Source organism: Leopardus geoffroyi, chromosome B4, assembly GCF_018350155.1.
Source record: "Leopardus geoffroyi isolate Oge1 chromosome B4, O.geoffroyi_Oge1_pat1.0, whole genome shotgun sequence".
NCBI classification, from domain to species: domain Eukaryota; kingdom Metazoa; phylum Chordata; class Mammalia; order Carnivora; family Felidae; genus Leopardus; species Leopardus geoffroyi.
In genome coordinates, this window is record NC_059341.1 from 71,159,122 (window position 1) to 71,176,338 (window position 17,217).

Here is a 17,217-nt window from a genome sequence, read left to right on the forward strand (position 1 = left end):
TGGAAAAAGAAGAAGCTGAGCAAAAGAGAGATAAAAAACTCCAGGAGTATGAGGGGAAAATTAGAGAACTAAGTGATGCACTAAAAAGAAATAATATACACATAATTGGTATTCCAGAGGAGGAAGGGAGAGGGAAAAGTGCTGAAGGTGTACTTGAACAAATAATAGCTGAGAACTTCCCGGATCTGGGGAAGGAAAAAGTCATTGAAATCCAAGAGGCACAGAGAACTCCCTTCAGACGGAACTTGAATCGATCTTCTGCATGACATATCATAGTGAAACTGGCAAAATACAAGGATAAAAAGAAAATTCTGAAAACAGCTAGAGATAAACGTGCTCTAGCATATAAAGGGAGACCTATAAGGCTCGTGACCGATCTCTCTACTGAAACTTGGCAGGCCAGAAAGGAACGGCAGGAGATCTTCCATGTGATGAACAGAAAAAATATGCAGCCGAGAATCCTTTATCCAGCAAGTCTGTCATTTAGAATAGAAGGAAAGATAAAGGTCTTCCCAAACAAACAAAAACTGAAGGAATTTGTCACCACTAAACCAACCCTACAAGAGATCCTAAGGGGGATCCTGTGAGACAAAGTACCAGAGACATCTCTACAAGCATGAAACCTACAGACATCACAATGACTCAAACCCCTATCTTTCTATAGTAACACTGAGTGTAAATGCACTAAATGTGCCAACCAAAAGACATAGGGTATCAGAATGGATAAAAAAAACAAGACCCATCTATTTGCTGTCTACAAGAGACTCATTTTAGACCTGAGGACACCTTCAGATTGAGAGTGAGGGGATGGAGAACTATTTATCATGCCACTGGAAGTCAAAAGAAAGCTGGAGTAGCCATACTTCTATCAGACAAACTAGACTTTATATTAAAGGCTGTAACAAGAGATGAAGAAGGGCATTATATAATAATCACGGGGTCTATCCATCAGGAAGAGCTAACAATTATAAATGTCTATGCACCGAATACAGGAGCCCCCAAATATATAAAACAATTACTCACAAACATAAGCAACCTTATTGATAAGAATGTGGTAATTGCAGGGGACTTTAACACTCCACTTACAGAAATGGATAGATCATCTAGACACACGGTCAATAAAGAAACAAGGGCCCTGAATGATACATTGGATCAGATGAACTTGACAGATATATTTAGAACTCTGCATCCCAAAGCAATAGAATATGCTTTCTTCTTGAGAGGACATGGAACATTCTCCAAGATAGATCACACACGAGGTCACAAAACAGCCCTTCATAAGTATACAAGAATTGAAATCATACCATGCATACTTTCAGACCACAATGCTATGAAGCTTGAAATCAACCACAGGAAAAAGTCTGGAAAACCTTCAAAAGAATGGAGGTTAAAGAACACCCTACTAAAGAATGAATGGGTCAACCAGGCAATTAGAGAAGAAATTAAAAAACATATGGAAACAAATGAAAATGAAAATACAACAATCCAAACGCTTTGGGATACAGCAAAGGCAGTCCTGAGAGGAAAATACATTGCAATCCAGGCCTATCTCAAGAAACAAGAAAAATCCCAAATACAAAATCTAACAGCATACCTAAAGGAAATAGAAGCAGAACAGCAAAGACAGCCTAAATCCAGCAGAAGAAGAGAAATAATAAAGATCAGAGCAGAAATAAATATAGAATCTAAAAAAACTGTAGAGCAGATCAACGAAACCAAGAGTTGGTTATTTTTTTGACAAAATAAACAAAATTGATAAACCTCTAGCCAGGCTTCTCAAAAAGAAAAGGGAGATGACCCAAATAGATAAAATCATGATGAAAATGGAATTATTACAACCAATCCCTCAGAGATACAAATAATTATCAGGGAATACTATGAAAAATTACATGCCAACAAATTGGACAACCTGGAAGAAATGGACAAATTCATAAACACCCACACTCTTCCAAAACTCAATCAGGAGGAAATAGAAAGCTTGAACAGACCCATAACCAGTGAAGAAAATGAATCAGTCATCAAAAATCTCCCAACAAATAAGAGTCCAGGACCAGATGGCTTCCCAGGGGAGTTCTAACAGACGTTTAAAGCAGAGATAATACCTATCCTTCTCAAGCTATTCCAAAAAATAGAAAGGGAAGGAAAACTTCCAGACTCATTCTATGAAGCCAATATTACTTTGATTCCTAAACAAGACAGAGATCCAGCAAAAAAAGAGAACTACAGGCCAATATCCCTGATGAATATGGATGCAAAAATTCTCAAGAAGATACTAGCAAATCGAATTCAACAGCATATAAAAAGAATTACTCACCATGATCAAGTGGGATTCATCCCTGAGATGCAGGGCTGGTTCAACATTCGCAAATCAATCCATGTGATACATCACATTAATAAAAGAAAAGATAAGAACCATATGATCCTGTCAATCGATGCAGAAAAGGCCTTTGACAAAATTCAGCAATGTTTCTTAATAAAAACCCTCAAGAAAGTCAGGATGGAAGGAACATAAACATCATAAAAGCCATTTATGAAAAGCCCACAGCTAACATCATCCTCAATGGGGAAAAACTGAGAGCTTTTTCCCTGAGATCAGGAACACGACAGGGATGTCCACTCTCACCGCTGTTGTTTAACGTAGTGTTGGAAGTGCTAGCATCAGCAATCAGACAACAAAAGGAAATCAAAGGCATCAAAATTGGCAAAGATGAAGTCAAGCTTTCACTTTTTGCAGATGACATGATATTATACATGGAAAATCCGATAGACTCCACCAGAAGTCTGCTAGAACTGATACATGAATTTAACAAGGTTGCAGGATACAAAAATCAATGTACAGGAATCAGTTGCATTCTTATACACTAATAATGAAGCAACAGAAAGACAAATAAAGAAACTGATCCCATTCACAATTGCACCAAGAAGCATAAAATACCTCGGAATAAATCTAACCAAAGATGTAAAAGATCTGTATGCTGAAAACTATAGAAAGCTTATGAAGGAAATTGAAGAAGATATAAAGAAATGGAAAAACATTCCGTGCTCATGGATTGGAAGAATAAATATTGTCAAAATGTCATTACTACCCAAAGCTATCTACACATTCAATGCAATCCCAATCAAAATTGCACCAGCAATCTTCTCGAAACTAGAACAAGCACTCCTAAAATTCATATGGAACCACAAAAGGGAATAGCCAAAGGAATTTTGAAAAAGAAGACCAAAGCAGGAGGCATCACAATCCCAGACTTTAGTCTCTACTACAAAGCTGTCATCATCAAGACAGCATGGTATTGGCACAAAAACAGACACATAGACCAATGGAATGGAATAGAAACCCCAGAACTAGACCCACAAACGTATGGTCAACTCATCTTTGACAAAGCAGGAAAGAACATCCAATGGAAAAAAAGACAGTCTCTTTAACAAATGGTGCTGGGAGAACTGGACAGCAACATGCAGAAGGTTGAAACTAGACCACTTTCTCACACCATTCACAAAAATAAACTCAAAATGGATAGAGGACCTGAATGTGAGACAGGAAACCATCAAAACCCTAGAAGAGAAAGCAGGAAAAGACTTCTCTGACCTCAGCCGTGGCAATTTCTTACTTGACACATCCCCAAAGGCAAGGGAATTAAAAGCAAAAATGAACTACTGGGACCTTATGAAGATAAAAGGCTTCTGCACAGCAAAGGAAACAATCAACAAAACTAAAAGGCAACCAACAGAATGGGAAAAGATATTTGCAAATGACATATCGGACAAAGGGCTAGTATCCAAAATCTATAAAGAGCTCACCAAACTCCACACCCGAAAAACAAATAACCCAGTGAAGAAATGGGCAGAAAACATGAATAGACACTTCTCTAAAGAAGACACCCGGATGGCCAACAGGCACATGAAAAGATGCTCAATGTCGCTCCTTATCAGGGAAATACAAATCAAAACCACACTCAGATATCACCTCACTCCAGTCAGAGTGGCCAAAATGAACAAATCAGGAGACTATAGATGCTGGAGAGGATGCGGAGAAACGGGAACCCTCTTGTACTGTTGGTGGGAATGCAAATTGGTGCAGCCACTCTGGAAAGCAGTGTGGAGGTTCCTCAGAAAATTAAAAATAGACCTACCCTATGACCCAGCAATAGCACTGCTAGGAAGTTACCCAAGGGATACAGGAGTACTGATGCATAGGGGCACTTGTACCCCAATGTTTATAGCAGCACTCTCAACAATAGCCAAATTATGGAAAGAGCCTAAATGTCCATCAACTGATGAATGGATAAAGAAATTGTGGTTTATATACACAATGGAGTACTACGTGGCAATGAGAAAGAATGAAATATGGCCCTTTGTAGCAACATGGATGGAACTGGAGAGTGTGATGCTAAGTAAAATAAGCCATACAGAGAAAGACAGATACCATATGGTTTCACTCTTATGTGGATCCTCAGAAACTTAACAGAAACCCATGGGGGAAGGGAAGGGAAAAAAAAAAAAAAAGAGGTTAGAGTGGAAGAGAGCCAAAGCATAAGAGACTCTTAAAAACTGAGAACAAACTGAGGGTTGATGGAGGGTGGGAGGGAGGGGAGGGTGGGTGATGGGTATTGAGGAGGGCACCTTTTGGGATGAGCACTGGGTGTTGTATGGAAACCAATTTGCCAATAAACTTCATATATTGAAAAAAAATAAAATAAAAAATAAATAAATAAAATAAATGGGGAAGTATGAGGAATAGTCCAAACAATTTAAAAAAGAAAAACAAGGTTGGAGAATGCATCCTTCCTGAGTTCAATATATACTGTAAAGTTAGTAACTGAGATAACATGTGATTGGCAGGAGAAAAGATGTACAAATTGGAACAAAGATCCACAAGTATTTGATAAATAAATTTTCAATACATGTTCTAAGGTAATGAGGAAGGGATAGTCCTTTCATCAAATGATGCACAGACAATGGAAATCAATGTGAATAAATGAAGAAAGGTAGAGATAGAGTCAAGGGGAGGAGGAAATTTTTATCTTTACCCAACAACATACCTAAACACTAAAATGGATAAGTTTCAGTGGAAAAACTTAAAATATTAAATTTCTAGAAAAAATTATGAGGAAATCTTAACTTTAGAGTAGGCAAAAATTTCTTAGATTATAAAAAGTATAAGACATAAGGAAGAAAATTGATAAATAGAACTTCATAAAAATTCACACCTTTTGATCTTCAAATAGCACATTATGAAAGACAGGCCACCAACTGGAAGAAAATGTTTTCAAAATGTATAATAAAAGACCTATTCCAGAATTCATACAGAATCTCAAAACTCAGTAATACAAAGGCAAGCAACTCCATTCAAAAATTGTGTTTGAACACTTTGCCAAAGATATATAAATGGCAAAATGAATGGCAAATAAACATATGAAGATGCTTAGTATTCTTAGTTATTAGGAAAATGCAAATTAAATACAATGTGAGATACCATTTCATGTGCACTAGAATAGCTGGAATGAAAAAGACTGACAATACCAAATGCTGACAAGGATAAGCATTCCAGGAACTCTCACACATTGCTGGGGGAAACACAAAACAGTATGTATATAGTCCATTCGGAAAACAGATTGGCAGTTTCTTATAACATTGGATATTCACCTACAATATGACCTGTTAATCCAACTCCTAGGTATTTGTCAAAGACAGATGAAAACCTATGCTTACACTAAAATAAACTCCAATGTTTATAACAGGTTACTCATAATAGCCAAAATGAAAAATGTCTATCAACTCTTGGATAAACAAATCATGGTATATCCATAAAATCAAATAGTCAGCAATAAAGAACTGCTGATACACGCGACAATAAATCTCAAAAGAATTGTACTGAATGGAAGTATACACTGTATGATTTTACTTACATCACATTCTAGTGACAGAAGTAGAGAAGTAGTTTCCAGAGCCAAGAACTGGGGGAAGGAGTTAACTACCAAGGGGCAAAAGGGAACTTTACAGTGCTAGAAATGCTTTATATCATGACTGTGGCACTGGCTATATACCTGTATGTATTTGTCAAAATGTACTGAAATGTAGATTTTTTAAGTGTTTCATTTTATTGTATATGAGTTACAGCTCAATGAAACTGATTTTTTTTTCCACGAAGGCTTCTAACATAAAGACATTTTCAGACAAAAAAATAAATAAATCCTGCAAGTCACTATTACTCTAAATACATCAAACTTGAGTCACTTTACATCATCCCACAGCAACGGAGGCCAAACTAGGAGACAGGAATAAACAATTTATTAATCTTAATAAACTCAAGTATTTATTGCATAGCTATTATGTAACTGTAACATTGTACAAGGTAATTGATATAATAATAATCATAGCATTTATTTATCTGCCTTAAATTTTGGTTGAAAACAAAAACAAGTACTTTTTTACCATGAGGGTGAAGGATGAAAATATTTTGGAAGTGCATGGTCCGTATAGTGGACAGAGCTGGGATTTGACCTTAGCTCATTCTTCATTTTATTATGTAACTCAATATTTAGTCATCTGTTGGTTCAATTCAAATGCTCTTGACTGAGTGTATGCCCTGTGCCTAGGACTGCCACTGTGTGGCTTAGAGGGATACGCCCCAGTAAGCACTCCGTTTTTGTAAATAATTCATCTTCTCTGAAATTATTTGGAACCTGTTATTGAACATGGCCCCCTTATGTCTCCTTTCGCAAGACAGAATTGGAGAGTGAAAATGGGGACAAGTCACAAGAATGTTTTACTCCTGGATGTAAACCTCTCTGTCTGCCTTGGCTGTTCCTAGGCAACAGTTGCCCAGTGTGATAATGTTCTATTCTGTTGACAGTATCCCCCAGTTCCCTCCTTTGGGGTGAGTATCAAGGGTATTTGCTGCCCCTGTTCTGCCTCAGACCCCTCCCTCCAGGCTCCTGGGCTCCGGCAGTGACCTGAGTGCTCATCTTTGACCACTGTTCCCCATTCTCCCCATTTGCTCCCCGTCGCTGTGCAGGTGCCTTTCATCCACAGAGCATTTACTGTTGATCCTGACAAATTTTCTTTCCCCTCAAAGTATTAGTGCTTTCCCTTGTATAAAAAAAAACTTTCATAGATTAATTGCTTCCTCTTTTGTTATAAGATTTCTTGGAACGTCAAATGTATTGAGGAGTACAAACTCCTTAACTCCCTTCCGTCCCAGGGAATGAAGAGTCCCAGCAGACTACAGGCTTCCTCCCTAATACACTGTCTGTTTTGACAATAAATAAATAAATAAATAAATAAACAAACAAACAAACAAACAAACAAGTGGTTGAATGATGAGTCAGTAATTCTTATAGAAGGGAAGACTCCAATATTTTAAAAAATCCCTATTTTAGCCATCCATAAAGTGTTTTTTTCTTTACAAATGTGACAGTTTTACAACTACCCTTCTCTTCAAGTGAAATTCTCAGTCATGCAGTAGAGTTTTTATATATTTCTGACTATTGGTAGCTAAATACACACACGCTTATCCACAATATGAATAGCTTCATACCTTTAGTTACAAACATAATCATAGATCTTTTATTTGTAAATTTCTTTCATCCTTACACATCATATTAGCGGAAAGTCCAATTTCCTACCCACTTGTCTAAAAATTCTAGGGACTATTGAAAGGGCTCACTCCATTTTATCTTTTCTTAGTGCCATGGGCTTTTTATTCTTCTAAATATCCCGAGAGATAGTACTTGTCCACTACCGTGAAGGAAGATTCCATTTCCTTGGTAATCTGGTAAAGGGTGCCCTACCCATGCATGAGCTTCTATGGGTGCAGCTTTAGGCATTCATCTTTTTTACTTCAAGTTTCCCAGCAGCTACCACTGCATAAACCTAGAATCCTCATACATCATTTCTTTCTGGCAACCACATGCTTTCCGCTGGGGCCACTCCTCATAGCCAGAGCTATTAGAAATCTCCTTCAAAAGGACACTGCCCTCAGCAATCCCAAAGGGACTTCCTGTTCTCCTGCACACCTTGATATTGCTGGCAATTTTTCTTGTTAAAAAAGGAACCCACACACACTTCTGGTGGGACAATGCCTTCAATGGGAAAACTCATTGGTGACTGGGATGGCATTATATACTTATGTGTATAATGGACTTATATACACACTTATATATACATGTGTATATATAAGGGTGTGTTAGTTTGAGCTCCTCAATTAAAAAAAAAACCCTAATTGAGTTAGCCACTGGTATATAATAAATTTAATATATACCCAGCCACTGGCATAGAAGACGGTTCTCTCTCAAGAACTGTAGGAAACCAAGCAAATAAGCAACCACGATCCTGTGTGGTAAGTACTGTTTCAGAGTTTTGCATGGAATACAGATACTGGGAACAACATTCAGGAATAAATTTTATGATGGGGTAGCAAATTCAGTAGAACCACGTCACTATTGGCAGTTTTTATTCCGTAATTAGGCCATGGATGCATCGCTTGATTTCTTTCTTTTGTCTTGGATTCGTGATATACTGAGAGTTGTTTTGTCTTAGAAATAAAACTTAACAAGAAAAAAACTAACAGCACATATATTCTAGTTTAATGCTTGCATCTGTATTTCTGGTATAGAGAAAAAGCATACATTAAAATCTCAACAAATAAAGATTTTATAAAGCTTAAATGGACACATTGCATTGTGGGTAGTGTTGGTATAGGGAATATATACATTGTAAAAGTTTTTTTGTATTTTTTTAATGTTTATTTTTGAGAGACAGAGAGTCACGTGCACAGAGACACGCGCACAGAGACAGAGAGAGAGACACACACACACACAGAGACACACAGAGACACACACACACAGAGACACACACACACAGAGACACACACACACAGAGACACACACACACAGAGACACACACACACAGAGACACACACACACAGAGACACACACACACAGACAACGAGCAGGAGAGAGGCAGAAAGAGAGGGAGACACAGAGTTGGAGGCAGGCTCCAGGCTCTGAGCTGTCAGCACAGGGCCCAGTGCAGGCCTTGGGCCCACAAACCGTGAGACCATGACCTGAGCCGAAGTCGGTCGCTTATCCAACTGAGCCACCCAGCTGCTCCATCTATAAAAGGATTTTTATCTGAGTGTATTCAATTTAATTAAAACTTCTGGCACAATCAATTTGGTTGGTACACTCAACAAGATCATTCGTCAATACATGAGCTGACCACACTTCAAACACATGAATTGTTGGGGGCCCCTGGGTGGCTCAGTCAGTTAAGCATCCGATTTCAGCACAGGTCAAGATCTCTCGGGTTTGTGAGCCCGGGCCCGCGCCTGGGGTGAGCCCAACTTCTCCCTACCCCCACTCTCTGTCCCTCTGGGATTCTCTCTCTCCCTCTCTCTCAGTCCGTCAGTTGCGCCCTCTCTCAAAAAAAAAAAAAGAAAGAAAAAAAGGGGGGCCTCACAGCTTTGTAATAACAAGCCCTGAGAAGTAGCAAGCTTATTCTACTCTTTTTCATACTGGCATCTAATTCCATATAAAACACTGACAGTGGCAACTACAGCAGAAGATCCAAATTGTGTCAAACCCCCTGCACACATGGACATGCCAGTCGTTTAACCGTTTTCATTATTATTGTTCTATTTTGACATGAAACTTTGACAGAAGTTAGAAATCTTGGTAGGTTTTAATTTTTTTTTTTTTTTTTTTTTTTAGTAATAAAGGAATTATTTTTAAAGGTTTTATCGATTCGGGACTTATTATGAATGTTTACATCAAAAGCGGAGAAGAGAAAAAAAGCTAAAAAACCTTCACAATTTATTAGTATATAAGGATTTTAATCTATTTTCTTGTAACCAAAAATTACTGGCCTACTTATTAGGTACTTCTGGGGACTTTATCAGCCGCTGAGCAAGACCAGAAACACCCTGGAAGTGGTTTAACTGTACTCTACTTGTGCGCAATTGTGTGTGAGTATTTCTGGAACACTATATAAACAGGTCTTCACATAAAACTTCAATGACTACATGTTCACTTAGCAGACTGTGAAACATGTTGAATGGAATAAATAACTTCATGAACTTCAGTGATTGCATGATGTCGTCTGCGGTAGGGTCAGGGAAGAGTTTGGAAAGAGATCAGGCTAATATTTACCTCTATAATCCGTAACCTAATGTCTGAGGTTAGTAACAATTTTCCAAACAGGAGAAGAAGATGCCCTATGTTGCCTATTATGATTCCACTTGAAAACTTCAGCTTGATGGCTACCTCGTTTGCAAGCAGGAACATTGCTGGGGAAACAAGAAGTGCTCCAGTCACAAGCACTTATAAACCACTCAGGTCAGAATGGACGTGTGTAGGCAGTCTTGGGGGCATGTGTATGCACCTTGTTGGAAAAGAGGTTTTGGCAAGATGAGCAAGTGTTGGGCAACATGTTTATAGGATTTGCAACACAGCCTCCAGGAAAACACCGACAGCAATATTTACTCAACATTACTTTTCATTCTTTTAATGTTCTTTCTTCTAAGAAGTAAATACACGGCGTTTGGCATTTGTTTTGTTTGGTTTTAAAGTAACAGCTACCTTGTTAAACCTCAATTTTGACAGTGCGTGCTCGTACCTCAGGTTATACTAGTTCAGCTTCGTCAACTTGTAAATGGGAATAATTCAGAGAAACTCCCTGAAGGTAACGCTCAAAGTGAAACCAACTTCCCTAAGTACCAGGAAATATTACTCAGAAAAAACAAAACTGCAACATTTGGTAAAACTTATTTTTCCCATCTTCTTAAACCACATTTGTTTCATTAGTATTAAAAACTACAGTGGTGTGAGGTCTGCAGCTGATAGTGGTTTGGTTCAAACCAGAGTCAGGGGCAGCTGCAAAAATACAGAAACATCTCGTCTGCTGCCATGTGAAGATTCGAGCATAACTCCTAGCAAGCCAGCTTTATTCAGACTATCTCGGGTTTATCATGTAAGAATCAAAGTCACATGTCTCTGCATGAGCCATGTTAGCTGAAAACCCTCCAGCCTAATAAGTAGAGAAACGTAACCACAAGAACCATGAGGCTTTCTACATTTGAAGGACAAATGAGGGAGGCATTCTCTTCTTACAGAGCAGTTTCTATCCCAGAAGCCTGCCCCATCCCATTCCTACAGCTCTTAATTGCCCCCTCACCTCCCTTCAAAGATTCTCCAACAAGAAATCGGTTAGGTAGTTGGTTCCAATAATACACGGCTCTCCTCCAAGAGAGTTACTGTTTGGTCTTTGGCCTGTAGTGTTAATTCATAATCCCTAGACTAGCTTTCAAATGCTTTTGAACCCATAAGCACAGCAAGAAATCCACTTTCATCCAGATCCAGTATACATAGAAAACTGTAGCAAGAGCTTCTTGAAAAATATATACCTTTACTACCTGTGATGCACTCTGATAGTTTCCACTTTATATTGTTTAATTTTATATGGTTTTTGCACACCACCAAATTGACTCCATTACATACAAGTACATCATGACCCACAGTGTATAAAATACTGCCAAAGTTCATTACTTTTCATGTCCAGCTGTGCATCAAAATCACCTGGGGAGTGTTCTCCAAATAAGCCAAGGCTGGCGAGGGGAGAATGGGGCGTGACTGCAGACAGTTTTAAAAGGCAGACAGTTTCTCCCAATAATTCGCTGTGTGACCTTAGATAGGTTACTTAACCTCTCAGAGTTTTAATTTCCTCACTTCCAAATGATGATAGAATCTTCCATACAGATTTGTTCTGGGTATGAAATGACATTTCTAGGACAATGCTTGGTTTTGGTATGGTAAGAACGCATTATTATTTTTAATAATCTTGTGACCATACTATTTTTTTTTTAATTTTTTTTTTCAATGTTTATTTATTTTTGGGACAGAGAGAGACAGAGCATGAATGGGGGAGGGGCAGAGAGAGAGGGAGACACAGAATCGGAAACAGGCTCCAGGCTCTGAGCCATCAGCCCAGAGCCTGACGCGGGGCTCGAACTCACGGACCGCGAGATCGTGACCTGGCTGAAGTCGGACGCTTAACCGACTGCGCCACCCAGGCGCCCCATGACCATACTATTTTTATAGTTAAGTTGCATTACTGATATCTAATGGGGATTTTTCACAACATGTCCTAATCTGCCTTACACGCTGTGCCTTTCCTAGAGCCAAAAGTGGATTAGAACTCAGCCACCTCATTAATACCTTGCTTGGCTACTAAATTGGAGGTGCCTCAACAAGGTAATAATGAGGTGACCAAGTCCTAACCTGATCTTGGCCCCCACTAAATGTATTAATGAGGTGACCAGGTTTTAACCTGTTCTCGGCCTTATGGATATATTTGTTTTCAAAGCAAGTGAGAACCTGTTTTTAAAAGGCTATTAAAAACATCAAATCATGAGCCTAGGTGTTTTTTTTTTTTTAAGAGAACATGAATAAGTGATACAAAGGAAAGAACTAGACAGAGTTCATTAGAAACTCCTAGTATTAGTCTCTCACGTTGCCCTGTACCAATTTTCCTGAAGAACTAACATGGATTGCAATTCACGTTAAGTAAATATTTGGGCTTTTCCAGTGAATACTTTCCAATTTAACACAATATTCTATATCCATAGGTCCTAAATTGAATCCTGTAATAAAGATTTATCGAAAAGCCAACACTAACCACACTCAATTCAGAACTATGAGAACACTAAGAAAATGTGAAATGTAGTCCCTTCCCTCAAAGTGCTTGTAGTCCACTTGACAGAAAGAACTTACAAAGATGGGGATTAATAGAAACTTGGCTGCATAGTAAGACCACCAGATCGGGAGGCCATTGCCATTGAAAAGAGCGTGTTACTCACGTTCCCAAGCAGCGGGGAGGGCACACCCGTCAAGAAACCCCACACCAGGAAGCATCCGTGAGGAGGCACAAGGAGGTAGAAACACTGTGGGCGAGAGGCTTTATTGCAGTTCCTCCAGGAAGAAACAGGTGAGGCTGGGTAAGCAGGTTTAGGATTGACTAGTTTGAATAATTTTAGCATATTTAAGACATAGGCGCTCTCCGTAGCTGTCTGGTACCTGGCCCTGGAGTGTAGGTAGATAGATAGATAACTATCTACCTACTTATCTATCTACCTACCTACTATCTATCTACCTACTACTTTCAGAGTGTGAAAGCCCAACAAAGGAAGTGATTGGAGGGGTGGGCTCTGAATTGGTTGGTTTGTTTTTGAAAAGCACTCTTGCAGGGCAATTGTTTACCATTTCTAGGAACTGGCTACACCTGGGGGAGGTGGTCTCTCCAGTGTCAACAAAGCCCCAGATTTCAAAGCACCGGAATACATAAAGCAAAAGACATGGTTAATGCAGAAACAACCCAAAACTTGGAAAATGTTAACAACATAATTTACCACTAACGTGTGTATCAAATGCCAAAAGAATTGAGCAATTTAGAGAATTGTCAACTTTGACTATACATTGAAATCACCCAGAGGATTATAAAAGTACTGCTCGAGTTCCTATCTTAGACTCTGACTTAGTTTAGGGTGCAGCTGGGCATCAGGAGCTTTAAGAGCTTTCCAGGTGACTCTAATGTATAACCTAAGGTAGACAACCACTAATTTAGAGCAGGTGTGAACAGGACAGGTGGTGACAAGTGTATTTGGACATTGAATGCTCCAAAGCTGGTCACTTTTGCCTCATCCTTTGCAGTAGAGAGGAGGGGAAAGAGAGAATGAAAATAATAGAGAATAATGGATTGAACTTGTATCAAGGAACCACTACATGGCAGGTCCATTTTAGGTACTTCAAATACATTATCTAACTTTCTCCCTAAAAGCATAAAAAAAAATATAAAATTCTTTCATTTAACCGAAAGGAAACTGAAACTCAGAAAGGGTAAATGATTTGGGGTGCCTGAGTGACTCAGTGGATTAAGCGTCCAACTTTTGAGTTCGGCTCAGGTCGTGACCTCATGAACCGTGAGATCAAGTCCCACATTGGGCTCTGCTCTTACAGTGTAGAGGATCCCTGCTTGGGATTTTCTTTCTCTTTCTCTGCCTCTCCCTCACTCTCTTTCCCTCAAAATAAATAAACATTTCAAAAAAAAGGGTAAATGATTTGCCTACAATCCACAGCTAATATGTTGATAAGTTCATATCTCTTCTCTTCCAAATTTGAATCTAGTTATTTTTTTAAAGATGAAATACTGCTTTCTCTCCAAGTAACCAATATTTTTCCTATTTGATAAACCAAACATTGTTTTTCTTTGTATCCAATTTTAAATACTTCTTGTCTTGCCCAAACAACAATTTATTATTATTACAGAGAAATCTTTGAACCTTGACATAAATGATAATCTTTCTGTGGTCTAGCATCTCAGTTTCCGTTAGGCTTTACCCCACTCTTATCCCATCTGGTTAGGGCTGACCGGGGAGTGAAGGTAGGGGACATAGGATCGGGGTTTATCTAACCATGGCACTCTACTATTTGATCTATAACGATTAGGCTAAGGGATGGTCACATGACATAAGCTGAGTCAATCAGTGTGCTTGCACTGAGACTGCAAAGGTAGATGCTGGAGATAGTGTGTTTATTTCTTGAGGCTTGTAGGCTCTAAGCACAGAGGCCAGACCTTCCTTGAGATCCTAAGGCATGAAAGAATGAGGCCAACAGGAAGAGAGATGAAAAAACAAATAGATGTTTAGTAGATCCTAGAGATGGATAAGCTGCTATTATTGTTTGAGCTTCTGGATTTAATCAGGCTTAAATGCAAACATCTCCACCCATGGGCTTAACGACTGTATGAGCCAATAAATTTCCTTTTTACTTAAGATGTTTTGAATTGCTTTTCTGTTATGTGCAACTGTTACTTGCACAATGAGATGTTTCCAGAAAAAACACATTATTTGGGGCACAGGCCTATTCAATTTGATGAAGGTACTCAGTGAATGAAATCAAGAACAGTTTGAACAAGGGTGTGCTTTTCTTCTTATATGGACAACTATTGCCTTGCAGTTTGCAGGTTTTCCAGATCAAAGTGTAATAGAAGACCGTACTGCAAGTTCAAAGTCAGTGATACATTATTTTGGAATGGTCCTTTAGGAAAGAAGACTGAGATCACAATGACAAATCAGCCAGTCAGTTAAAATTAATTATTAATCATCTGCTGTGTGTCAGGAAATGTGAATTTTATGGGGAGGCTCCAAAGATAAAGAGGACATTTCAAGAAGCTCACTGCTTGTGGGGGAAATATGGACCCAAAAAAACCACTGCTAAAAGGTAGCACTGGTAAGTAGCCAAATCTACAGCATGAAAATATGTTAGGGCTATGTACGTTCAAAGGAATGAGCAAGAGCTGTGAGATGGAAGTGGTCAGGAGCACTTTTTCTTTTTTTTTAAAAAAGACTGTGTAGGCTGACCTGTGCCTTGCAGAATGGGAGGATTTAGCAGAGAGATTATCTTTGCCTACAAAGAGAAAATTCCCTATAACATACTTGAGCTATATCTGAAGAATCTAATACTAGATTCTAGTAGTTTAAGAATCTAATACTAGACCAAAGGAAATAGAATCTAAGGTAGCATAAAAAACATCTCTTTACCTCTACCCCATACCATTATTTCATGGTTTTTATTCTTTAAAATGGAAAAGAAAAACCCCAGCTTTATTAATGTTACATAATGATCAAGACAAGTCATAATCCTTGCCTGTTAGGGGTTTCAATCTATTTAGAAACTTCAGGAAAGTAGACAAATCATGTTTTGAATAATACCTGTAGGAAAGGGCACCTAATTCAGATTAAAGGTCAAAGTAGAATGCTTAGAAAAAGCAGCATCTGAACTAAAACTTTAGGGGTGCTTCAGTGGCTCCATTGGTTAAGCATCTGACTCCTGATTTTGGCTCAGGTCATGATCTCACAGCTCATGAGATCCAGCCCCATGTCGGGCTCTGTGCTGGTCAGCGTGAAGCCTGCTTTGGCTTCTTCCTCCTCCTTCCCCTTCCTTCCCCCCCACCCCTTGCCCTCTCTCTCTCTCTCAAAAACAAATAAACTTAAAAAAAGTAATAAACTAAAATTTTACTGAAAGTCAAGAAGTTAGCAAAGATTCTAAAATGAGAAAAAAAAGTGTGACATATGTATTATATATCAAAAGAAGTTCAAAGAGGTGATAGCAAGGTACCTGTAGGAGTAGAAGGAAGAGGTTTATACTCTGTGGATGAAAAAAAGGCAGAGAGCAGCTGTTTCCCAAGAACCTGGCCCTTTGGGGTCCCCTGACATACCTTCAGGGAATCTGTGAAGTCATATAATTTTTATAATAATGCTGGTATATTATTTGCCTACAAAAGCTCATTTTCTCATGAGTATACACTCATAGTGGAGATTTCTACTGTACATTTGGCAGATCTGCATAAAAGAATGACCACTATGTTCCAAATAGCAAATCATGATGTTATAAAAATCATACATGGATAAAAACACATATATTCAAGGTGCAAGATAGGCCAATGTAACAGAGTGCAAAAAAAATCATGAATATAGTGTCAGATTCTATATGGTAACTAATCTTTAAGAAACTTCCAGTTTTTGAATAGTATGATAGGATAGTCATAATTATCTAAAATGGCTATCAAAATACTCCTTCCTTTTCCAACTCTGTATGTGTGAGACCAGATTTTCTTCATATACTTCAACCAAAATAACACATCAAAACAGATTGAATGAAGAGGCAGATATGACAATCTAGCTAACTTTTGTTAAGCCAGACCTTGCAAAGATGTTCAAAGTATAAAACAATTCTACTCTTACAAGTAATTTTTGTGTGTGTGTGGCACGGGGGGGGGGGGGGGGGGATATAAGAAAATGTTTATTACTGTTCCTTAAATTGAACATTTCAATCTTTTTTTGTTTTAACTTCTACTATAGTAAATATAGATAGATATAACCCACTTAAGCTCTTTAGGGTCCTCATACTTTTTAAAAGTATAAAGAGATTCTGAGACCAAAAGTTTGAGAATGGTGGCCACAGAGCATGTCATAGGGATTCTGTTTCATATCTCCCCGAGATCTCTTCTTTTCATGACCCTGTGTGATTGATGCACACTCAGTAAGCTCATCAATAAATGTTGAGTCAGTTCACTCCCACCCATTCACTGTTTCCAACTGCCCATTGTTGTAAGCCTGAATGAATAAATAGATGTAGCTTTCACATCACTACCAGCTTCTAT

At 38.5% G+C, this 17,217-nt stretch overlaps 1 long non-coding RNA gene across 1 annotated transcript in view; it reads right to left on the reverse strand.

Moving 5' to 3' along the window:
- Positions 1-12,942, reverse strand: part of LOC123590646 — an 87,919-nt gene extending 74,977 nt beyond the window's left edge. Inside the window, exon 1 of the long non-coding RNA XR_006708894.1 lies at positions 12,857-12,942. This is a non-coding gene — a long non-coding RNA (uncharacterized LOC123590646). The remainder of the gene's footprint in view (positions 1-12,856) is intronic.
- Positions 12,943-17,217: the final 4,275 nt, after the last annotated feature.